This window comes from Macaca thibetana, chromosome 4 (genome assembly GCF_024542745.1).
Source record: "Macaca thibetana thibetana isolate TM-01 chromosome 4, ASM2454274v1, whole genome shotgun sequence".
In the NCBI taxonomy this organism is placed as follows: Eukaryota; Metazoa; Chordata; class Mammalia; order Primates; family Cercopithecidae; genus Macaca; species Macaca thibetana.
Window position 1 is genome coordinate 7,429,968 of NC_065581.1, and position 11,615 is coordinate 7,441,582.

The window sequence follows — 11,615 nt, forward strand, 5'->3', positions numbered from 1 at the left end:
GAATCGCTTGAACTCAGGAGGCAGAGGTTGCAGTGAGCCGAGATTGCACCACTGTACTCCAGCCTAGGCAACAGAGCCAGACTCCATCTCAAAAAAAAAAAAAAAAAAAAAGAAAAGAAAAAAAACGAAACAAAAGGCCTTGGATTAGGTTCAAAGGTCTTTCCGCAGGTGAGGTTGCAATGGAGAGTGTTCTGTAGAGAAGAAACAGTAGGGAAACATGAGATTGTGTGTAGGGAGTAGTGACTGTATATTTTGGTCAAGGCACTCCATCTGTGGCTGGAAAGGTGTTTCAGGTGGCGGCATAGAAATCCTGGGCTGGGCTTCCTGATGGAAGGCTGTCAGGGTGGATCTAGGTTGATTTAGAATGGGGAGATATTGCAAGTGGGGAGACCAGTTTGCAGGGTTTTGCAATGATGCAGGGAAGTGGTAAGGCACCCTTGGATTGGGTGGTGATGCCGGTATTGGAAAGAGGAGGGTGTAAAGGGACCAGGGACATAGAGTCAACAGGCTTTGATAACTAGAAGTAGGGCTAAGTGGGTAGGGAGATAGTCCAAGGCCATCCTGAAATTGTTGAGCTTGGGGTGAAAGAAATAAATTCCTTTTGGGGAATACTGTGGTAAGACGACCATTGCCTATCCAGGCAGTGCAGCCCAGAAGGTTGACAATGTGTCTGGAGAAAGTCAGTGCTAGATTTGGGATTGTCCTCCCAAGGTTACAACTGAAGTCTTGAACAGCAGATGATACTGTGGAGAAAAGAGTGAAGAGACAGGAAGGCAGCAGAGGACGCAGCCTCGCCAAACAGCCCGTTTACGGGGCAGGAGAAGAAGGAGGCATCAAAGGTGACTGAGGCGATGTAGGAGGAGAATGAGGGCAGTGCCGAGATTCAGAAGTCTGGAGAGGGATTACAAAGAGGAGGTGGCATAAATCAAAAATCACCTCAAAACCCAGGACCCGGCAGGGCGCGGTGGCTCAAGCCTGTAATCCCAGCACTTTGGGAGGCTGAGGTGGGTGGATCACCTGAGGTCAGGAGTTCAAGACCACGCTGGCCAACATGGTGAAACCCCATCTCTACTAAAAATACAAAAATTAGCTGGGTGTGGTGGCACGTTCCTGTAATTCCAGCTACTCAGGAGGCTGAGGCAGGAGAATTGCTTGAACCTGGGAGGCGGAGGTTGCAGTGAGCTGAGATCGCGCCACTGCACTCCAGCCTGGGTGACACAGTGAAACTCCAACTCAAAAAGACAAAACAGCCAGGCGCAGTGGCTCACACTTGTAATCCCAGCACTTCGGGAGGCCGAGGCAGGCAGATCACCTGAAGTTAGGAGTTCGAGACCAGCCTGACCAACATGGAGAAACCCTGTTTCTACTAAAAATACAAAATTAGCTGGGCATGGTGGCACATGCCTGTAATTCCAACTACTCAGGAGGCTGAGGCAGGAAAATCACTTGAACCTGGGAGGCGAAGGTTGCAGTGAACCAAGATCATACCATTTCACACTCCAGCCCGGGCAAAAAGAGTGAAACTCCGTCTCAAAAAAAAAAAAAAAAGCAACAACAACCACCACCAAAACCCATAACTAGCAAGCTACTGCTGCTTTAGTATTTTGGCCAAGAGTAGATACAACCCTTTCCTTCTTTTTCCCCTCTTACTGTTAGATGCTGGGACTTTCAAAGACTTTTCTAAGTATTGCCAACAGAGAGCGGAAGAGAATGGAGTAAGTAAACATCAGATCTGCAGGGTATATGGTTCTCATGCCAGCACAGCCCTGGTGCCCTACGGGGCTCGTGGGTCTCCCTCCAAAAAGGAGCGGAGTTCCTCACACCCCAGCCCGAAGTTGGTAAGGCCCCTTGGAGTTCTTGGCTGGGCCCCCTGCTTCAGTGGGTGGTTGCCACTCGCTGGCCTTTTTCTGCTCCCCCCACATAGGGGCCCCTGCTCTGACAACTGGCATTTGCATCTGGGCAAGATGGCAGCCTGTCCAGGCCTGACCTCCCTCTTCCTTTGCCCAGCATGAGTGACCCCTTGTCCTGGTCAGGGACACCAGGAATCCTGTCACCCTTCCCCAGAGACAGTGACTATAAGCAGGGCCAAGAGCACAGTGATAGGCTAAGAGCTACCAGCACCGCAGTGTGTAAAGTACAGGGTCATGGGGTGCAGCTGGGGCGGCTGGGAAAGGAGGCAGTGTTCTCCCTCGGAACCAGGTGTAGCAAACACTGCTGTGGCGGAGGAGGCTGGGACTGAGATGAGCCTCTAGGAAAGGACAAGAAGGATGCTGGTGGCTTTTGGCAGAGCTCACTCATCGTGGGACAGGTCGGACCAGACAAACTGCAGACGGCTACAGCGTGAGTGTGGAGGCTGTGGTGTGGACAGCCCTGCTGGAGGGATCTGGCCAATTCCTCCCTTCTCCTGCATCCCGTGCAACCTAGCCGCTCCAGTTCCTGTTCAGGTCTCACTGGTCCGGGTGGTTCAACCACACAGAAGCAGAGGCCCCATCATTCCCCGCAGGCTCACTGCCCTCTGTGGGGTGGGGTTGTCCCTTTACCTTTCTGAGAGTCAGCTCTTGAGGCTGCACCCTCTAACTTAGGTTTGGGGCGTATCCTGGCAATTTAAAGAATCACCCAGTGTTGCAGTCATAGAATTGTGGCATTTTAGGGCTGAAACGGATTTCACATATACAATGTCATAGAACTTCAGAATTTAAGTAACATGTGGTATTGATCCTGTCTGTTGTTGTCACGTAACTGGTTCATCCTGGCTCCCCAGAGTCACCCTAAGAAGGTGGAATGCACCCTCTAACTACAGTTTCCATCTCTTCCATCCATCCTTTCCTTGCCTTGCCTGTCTTATACTTTATTTTTAATTTTTTTCTTTTGGTGACAGTCTTGCTCTGTTGCCCAGGCTGGAGTGCTATGGCTCAATCAGGGCTCCAGTGATCCTCCAACCTCAGCCTCCCGAGTAGCTGAGACTACAGGCTTGAGCCACCACACCTGGCTAGCTTTCAAGATTTTTGTAGAGATGGGGTCTTACTATGGTGCCCAGGCTGGCCCTCAAACTCCTGACCTTGAGTGATTCTCCTGCCTTGGCCTCCCAAAGTGCTGGGATTCCAGGCGTGAGCCGCCGTGCCTGCTGCTCTGGTTTATAAGTGTCCATGCTTTCTTGACTTTTATCCTCCTGTAAAAGTCCTAACCAGAACTTTGAGCTCAGCTGTGCAAGTACAGAAAAATCACACTGTGGGGAAAAAATGCAAACCTCAAAGTTAATTTGCTTTTGTGTTGGAGTCACATTTATCACAAAGACAATAAAGCAAGTCCAAGAAACCATCCTAAATGACATATTGCCAGTCTAGTTTGTTTCTTCTTACTTGTGGTCATGCTGTTGACCCCAGCCTACAGGGCATGCCACTTTCCCCCTCAAGGGCAACGAAGCCTCTCATTGTTGAGGATATTACAAATACACGATTGTGTCTGCATCTCCCTGTTGCATTCTATGTAAGTATAATAAGAACATTGTCCCATATTCAGCTTAAACTATGACAGGGAATTCCAGAAGGGTTTAATAGTAGTCAGTCTCTTTCCCCTGAGAACCTATTTTCAGAGGAATTATTTATCCCTCACTCCCTATTGATAGTGCAGTAACATCCTCCTGCTTCTATTTTTTTGGCAGGATTCTAGGCTGGGGTGACAGGACTATGCTTTCGGTATCCACTCATTGAAATAAAATGCAAAAGGCCAGGCACGGTGGCTCACGTCTAGGACTTTAGGAGGCCGAGGCAGGTGGATCACTTGAGGTCAGGAGTTCAAGACTGGCCAACATGGTGAAACCCTGTCTTTACAAAAAATACAAAAATTAGCCGGGTGTGGTGGCGAGTGCCTGTAATCTCAGCTACTCAGGAGGCTGAGGCAGGAGAATCACTTGAACCCAAGAGGTAGAGGTTGCAGTGAGCTGAGATTGTGCCACTGCACTCCAGCCTGGGCAACAGAGTGAGACTGTGCCTCAAAAAAAAAAAAAAAATAGAACACAAAAGATTTGGATTCTAAATTCTGCTGCTAATTAATAGCGTGACCCTGGGTAAGTCGTTTCCTGTCTCTAGCCCGAGGTTTTCTCATCTATAAGTGAAGGATTTGCACAAGGTCAATGATGGGCTAGTACATTTTTTTTAGCAATCAGCTCTTAGTGGAGTGGGAGGAGACAGAAGCCTGATTTGTAGTGTTTGTCAGTTTCTGTGGTGTAAATAATCCCACTAAAGGCCCATTTCAAACTACCAATTTGAAGTAAACCGGCTTGAAAGTATCCTGAAAATTAAGCCATTGGCTCTGGTGAGCCAGTTATTTAAATTCTGAAGTTCTATGACATTGTATATGTAAAATCCGTTTCAGCCCTAAAATGCCACAATTCTATGATTGCAACACTGGGTGATTCTTTAAATTGCCAGGATACACCCCAGACCTAATTAACAGCACTCGCTTGCTGCGTCAGTGCACCGGCATCCTAATGAAAGCTGGCTCTGGTCCAGATCCGGAGCCAGACGCCGTGGAAGCAGAAGCTGCTCTGATGCTGTGGTGGCTGTGAGTTGGGGAACTCAGGCCTTGAAACTCAGTCAATCAAGAGCTGCTCCTGCCTTCCCTTCTTTTGGTCAGATGGGATGATTCATCCCTGTGTTATTTCAGCCACTGTTTCCCAGGGTGCCTGGAAGCAGGGAAGGTCTGAGAGCTTGAAGCAGACAGAGGAAAACAGGGAGGAGGAGGAGAAAGGGATCCACCTTGGGTAGGGCCCCTGCTGAGTCGTGAGCAGGTGTGAGTCATTCCTCTCTGCTTCAGCAGCCACACCTTTTGTCAAGTTCTGAATGCCAGGTGGAGAATCTGCCTAGACCAAGCGCCCTTGATCAAGTCAGAACAGGTTTCCTGAAAGCTCATTCCCATTAAAATTAATGGAATCAGAATAGGCTGATCTTTTCTGTAACGCAATGTGTTTCTTTTCAACGTGTTTCCTAAATGCTTAGAGAGACCCCAAAAAGTATAGAAGTGGGAGAAAAGAGGAAGAAATGTGCTTTCACATCGCCAGGACTTGGGACTAGACAGAGAAGGTGGTTTTATATTATCCATTCCGGCCCTCCCAACCAGCCACCTAACCAACTTGCCAAAGAACTGACCAGTGAGGGCAGTGAGGAGTGTAATGAGCATGAATTCTCATGGGCTGCCGTGTTATGATCAAGATCTTTCCACTGAGTGTGTGTGTTGCTATTGAATTAGGAAGAAAAGGTCTAGAAGGGAAAGACTTGGCATATAACTAATTTCAAAGTCTTAGGGACACACTTCACAACCATAAGGACGGCTACTATTGAAAACAGAAACAGCTCCTCTCTCCGGTCCATGTCTTCAGGGTGACAAAGAAAAGAAGGACCAATAGTCGCGCCAAAAAGGGCCGCAGCCACGTACAGCCTATTCGCTGTAACTGTGCCCTGTGCCCGATGTGCGCCCAGCAACAAACCCATTAGGAAATTCACCTTTTGAAACGTAGTGGAGACCGCAGCAGTCAGGGACGTTTCTGAAGCGAGCATCTATGTGGTTCCCAAGCTGTATGTGAAGCTACAATACTGCATGAGTTGTGCATTTCACAGCAAAGTAGTCAGAAATCAATCTCATGAAGCCCGCAAGGACCAAAAACCCCCACCCCGTTTAGATCTGTGGGTGCTGCCCCGCAACCACCAGCAAAGCCCGTGTAAAGAGCTGAGTCCTTAAAGACTGAAGACGAACTATTATCTGGAAAAAAATTAAATTGAAATTGTACTAAAAAAAAAAAAAAAGAAAACAGAAACAAACAGAAAATAACAATGGTGGGTGAGGGTGTAGAGAAATTGGAGCCCTTGTGCATTGTTGGTGGAATGTAAAATGGTGCCGCCAGTGTGGAAAGCAGTATGGCAGTCCCTCAAAAAAACTACAGACAATTACCATATGATCCAGCAATCTCACCACTGGGTATACCTCCAGGAGAATTGAAAACAGAGTCTTGGCTGGGCACAATGGCTCACGCTTTGGGAGGCCGAGGCAGGCAGATCACTTGAGGTCAGGGGTTCAAGACCAGCCTGGCTAACATGGTGAAACCCCGTCTATACTAAAAATGCAAAAATGAGCCGGGCGGCCAGGTGAAGTGGCTCATGCCTGTAATCCCAGCACTTTGGGAGGCCGAGGTGAGTGAATCACTTGAGGTCAGGAGTTTGAGACTAGCCTGGCCAACATGGTGAAACCCCATCTTTACTAAAAATACAAAATTAGCTGGATGTGGTGGCGCATTCCCGTAATCCCAGCTACTAGGGAGGCTGAGGCAGAAGAATCGCTTGAACCCGGGAGGTGGAGGTTGCGGTGAGCCCAGATCATGCCATTGCACTCCAGCCTGGGCAACAAGAGTGAAACTCTGTCTCAAAAATAAATTAGCCAGATGTGGTGCCACGCGCCTATAATCCCAGCACTTTGGGAGGCTGAGGCTGAGGCAGGTGGATCACCTGAGGTCAGGAGTTCAAGACCAGCCTGGCTAAATGGTGAAACCCAATCTTTACTAAAAATACAAAAATTAGCCAGGCGTGGTGGCGGGCGCTTGTAATCCTAGCTACTCAGGAGGCTGAGGTAGGAGAATCACTTGAACCCAGGAGGGGGAGTTTGCAGTGAGCTGAGATCACGCCACTGTACTCAAGCCTGGGTGACAGAGCAAGACTCTATCGAAAGGAAAAGAAAAGAAAAGAAAAGAAAAGAAAAGAAAAGAAAAGAAAAGAAAAGAAAAGAGGGTCTTGAAGGTATATTTGTACACCAGTGTTCATGGCAATATTATTCGTGGTAACCAAAAGGTGGAAGCAAGCGAGTAACCACTGATGATGGATGAATGGATAAACACAATGTGGCCTATCCATACAATGGAATATTATTCAGCCTTATATAGGCAAGAAATGCTGGCACATGGGACAACAAGGATGAACCTCGAGGACATCACGCCTAGTAAAAGTAAGCCAGACACCGAAAAACAAATACTGGATAGTTCCATTTATTTGAGATACCTAGAGGAGTCAGATTCATAGAGTGAGAGGGGATGGGAGTTATTGTTTAATGGGTACAGAGCTTCAGTTTGGAAAGATGAAAATGTTCTGGAAATGGGTGGTGGTGACGGTGCACAGCGTGTGAATGTGCTTAATGTCAGTGAACTGTACACTTAAAAACAGTTCAGATTTCTGTAACGTGTATTTTACCACAATCTGGAAAAGATTCTACACATACACATAAGGATGACAATAACCAAAAACATTGGAGACAAACTCCCTGGGGAAAAAAACTATCTTATTTATTTATTTATTTTTTTTTTTTTGAGACAAGGTCTCACTGTGTCACCCAGGCTGTTGTGCACTGGCATGATCAGGGCTCACTGTGGCCTCAACCTCCTGGGCTCAAGGGATCCTCCCACCTCAGCCTCCCAAGTCGCTAGGAGTATAGGCACATGCCACCGCACCCAGCTAATTTTTAAAATTTTTTTTATAGAGACAGAGTTTCATTATGTTGCCCAGGCTGGTCTCGAACTCCTGGCCTCAGGCAATTCTCCTGCCTCAGCCTCCGAAAATGCTGGAATTACAGGCGTGAGCCACCGTGCTGGGCCTTGAATCTCTATTTTGTGTCTTTATAAGAAATACGAGCTCGAGCCAGGCTCGTGTGGTTATAGATGTGGTTACAGATGTAGTGGCTCACATCTATAATCCCAGCAATTTGGAAGGCCAAGGCAGGTGGATTGCTTGAGGCTGGGAATTCAAGACCAGCCTGACCAACGTGGTGAAACCCCCTCTTTATTAAAAATACAAAAATTAGTTGGGCATGGTGGTACATGCCTGTGATCCCAGCTACTCGGGAGGCTGAGACACAAGAATTGTTTGAACCTGGGAGGCAGAGGTTGCAGTGAGCCAAGATCGTGCTATTGTACTCCAGCCTGGGCAATAAAGCAAGATTCTGTCTCAAAAAAAAAAAAAAAAAGGAAAGAAAGAAAGAAAAAGAAAAAGAAAAAAACAGAAATATAAGCTCAGACAAGTAACTTGATCAATATGAGTGTGTTTGGTTATCTGTAAAATGGAGATGATAATGACATGTACTTCTTAAACCTGCCGTCAGGTTAAAGCGAGACAGTCAAGTAAAGCCCTTGGTACCGTTTTGGCACATAGTATGTGTTCAATAAGTGTTAGTGGCTGGGCGTGGTGGCTTACACCTATAATCCCAGTACTTTGGGAGGCTGAGGAGGGAGGATCGCTTGAGCCCAGGAGTTCAACACCAGCCTGGACAATATAGCAAGATCTCATCTCTTAAAAACAAAAAGGTGTTAGCCATTGCTGTTATTGAATCATCGGACATCATGGTTGAAAGTCAATTAGAAGCTGTCCACGGGCAGTCTTATCTAATTTATCGTTTTAAACTGGATCCAAAAAATGCAAACAATTTTCTGCCACATATTCACATCCATCAATACATGCATCATTGAGACCTACATGTAAGTGGAGCAAAAGCAAGCTACCCTCTCTAGTCAGCACTCTTAACCCCTCTTCGTTGCTTATTCTGTGTATCAGAGTCCTGCCTTTGTCCTTAGGCAAACTGCACTTAGAGCACAGGTGTCTTATGTTTATCAACACCATCAAAGAGGAGACATTTGTTTTCTATAAGAAACTACCAGAATAATGTCTGTGGTGCTATGGTGTCCACATAAACTTAAGAGGAAGGCCCGCAGGAGCAAGCCAGCTCTGCAGATGAGGCAGTGGTGATGGTAGAGCATGCCTGCATCCCCCAGGGTCCCACCCTGGGATACATGGATCCTCCAAAGCCGTCTCCGTGCTCCCAGCTGCAGCAGCCAGCGTGTCACCTTCAGGATATTTCCTGGAGAGTTCATCCAATGAGGGCTCAAAAGGCAAGGACAGGGAGAAAAACAGAGAAACAATACTAGGAACACCTAAGACGTCACCTTGAAATCTTTGAGACAATAGTTAAGGATGCAATATGGCAAAATGTGAACGTGTGGGGTTGCAATGCCACTGAATATTTCCAAAACAGTGGTTCTCAACCTGGGGTGATTTGCCCCTCCCTCTCTACTCCACAGGGGACATGAGGCAAGACATTTTTGGTTGTCACACTGAAATGAGGTGCTGCTGTGTCTACTGGGTAGAGGTCAGGGATCCTGCAGAAAATCCTACAATTTACAGGACAGCCCTCCATAACAAAGAATTATCCCATCCAAAATGTCAGTAGCGCTCAGGTAGAGAAGTTCTGCTCTAGAACAACCAGAAGGGATGAAAGGAAATTATTTCCTCCTCAGTGAGAGAAGGATGAAAGAAAAGAGCTATTACTATGGATGGTTACAGACGAGGCCTAAAGAAAAAGAATCTAAAGAAAAAGACTGCCCTGCCAGGTGTGGTGGTTCACACCTGTAATCCCAGCACTTTGGGAGGCCGAGGTGCATGGATCACCTGAGGTCAGGAGTTCAAGACCAGCCTGGCCAACGTGGTGAAAAGCCGTCTCTACTAAAAATACAAAAATCAATCGAGTGTGGTGGCACATGCCTGTAATCTCAGCTACTTGGGAGGCTGAGGCAGGAGGATCACTCGGGAGGCAGAGGTTGCAGTGAGCTGAGATTGCACCACTGCATTCCAGCCTGGGCAACAGAGCGAGGCTCCGTCTCAAAAAAAAAAAAAAGCAATAATTTAAAAAATGCCCTTTGCCTTTTTTAGTTTATTTCTTTCATTTCTTTTTTTTTTTAAGAGATAGGGTCTTGCTATTTTGCCCAGGGCTGGCCTTGAACTCCTGGGCCCAAGGAATCCTCCCACCTTAGCCTCTCAAAGTGCTGGGATTACAGGTGTGAGCCACCACGCCCAGCCCAAGAATGCCCTTTGTATACTATTGGACATTTCTTAACTTTCTTACCTTTATATTCACACCCATACATCCACTACTGAGCAAAGGATACATTATTTATCATCTTTTTGCAACAGAGATATCAACATTTAAAACTGGATCTGGCGAGGAGGGGAAAATTCCTTTAAAAAAATAAGACTTCTTCATTCAGACCTTCATCTGTATTAGTCAGAACTTGTTTCCTATGTAGCTTAACATTCAGTAGGAATGTGTCCAAACATGAAATCATTTTAAACTTCACAGTGGGTTATACCTGTGGGAATGGTTTTACGGACCACAGATTAAAGTGGGGAAAAGGTTTAGAAAACTGTACTCAATGATCTGTTGAGAACTAAGAAAGAAGCAGCAGCTCCCCCAGGTCCTGGAATCCTAATCCGCATCTCTGTGTTCCTGGAGCACCGTCCCCCATAGAACAAGTGGCCCAATAGTGACCAGCATGTTCTATGACTGCCTGGGTTTGGATCCCATCTTCAGGAAGACAAGTTGTGTGGGCTTAGGCCAGTTACTAAACTTCTTTGTGCTGCTGTTTTTTCATCCAAAAACTAGAGATAACAATAGAATGTACCTCATAGCAATGTCGGGTCGATCAAGTGAGATAATAGAGGTAAAACACTTAGCACCTGTCAGGGCATTGCAAGCCCTCTGGAAGTCTTAGCTGTTACAGTTTGGATGAGAAACTGAAACATAATATATTGATCAAAGTTAAAGAACTAGGTCTGTTTGCTTTTAAATATAATCAACTTTTGTATCTCTGTGGCTTAAAATAATCTGTAGGTTGTTTTAAAACTAGACAAAATAAATTTAATTTTCTGGAACTGACAAGCCAAAATTATACCGGTACCAAAGAATGCTTATAAAATTAGAAAACAGCGTTAGTGGAGAAAGAGCTCAAGAAAGGTAATTTAGATAATTTACTGTGAAAGGAAGCTTAAGAATGGGTTTTGTGTTTGTGCAAATCCTAGGTGCTCAATGAATGTCTACTGAGAAATAAAATTGAGTGATATTTTTATGGAAGATGAGAAGTAATACAATCTTAAGGAAAAGTTGCGTGGGGAAAAAAAAAGGAAATCACTATAGAGGCGACACACTGGACTCACAAAATATTGTAGGAGATGTGGGGAGTTCCCATGAAGACACTCACAGTGGTTCTCTTCCCTGGCAGCTCACTGGGGCTCTAAGAATCCTATTGTTGGCCAGGATGTGGTGGCTCACACCTGTAATCTCAGTAGTTTGGGAGACTGAGGTGGGCGGATCGCTTGAGCCCAGGAGTTCAAGACCAGCCTGGGCGACAAAAAATATAAAAATTAGCTGGGCGTGGTGGTGTGTATCTGTAGTCCCAGCTACTTGGGAGGATGAGGTAGGAGGATGGCCTGAGCCTGGGGAGACCGAGGCTGCAACGCCACTGCACGCCAGCCTGGGCAACAGAGCGAGACCCTGTCCCCAAAAAAGAAGAATCCTATTGCTCAGGGGGGATTGCTTAAATCAGGATGGGCAGAAGAGGGCTGGAGCTCAGGCATCTGTATTTTTAGAGTTTTTTATATTATTCCAATGCGCAGCCAAGGTTGAGAGCCAAGGCTCTAGTCTACACCAATGGTTCTCAACCTTGAATGCCAAAGGAATGGCCTGGGATTTTATTAAAACTCAGATTCCAGTTCCGTCGGTGTGTATAAGGGAAGTGGGGAGCAGAAGGGAGC

General features: G+C 46.4%; 1 pseudogene; it reads left to right on the forward strand.

Moving 5' to 3' along the window:
* The first annotated feature begins 452 nt into the window (after window positions 1-452).
* LOC126952339 (40S ribosomal protein S26-like) lies at window positions 453-5,720 on the forward strand (annotated as a pseudogene).
* The last annotated feature ends 5,895 nt before the right edge of the window (window positions 5,721-11,615 follow it).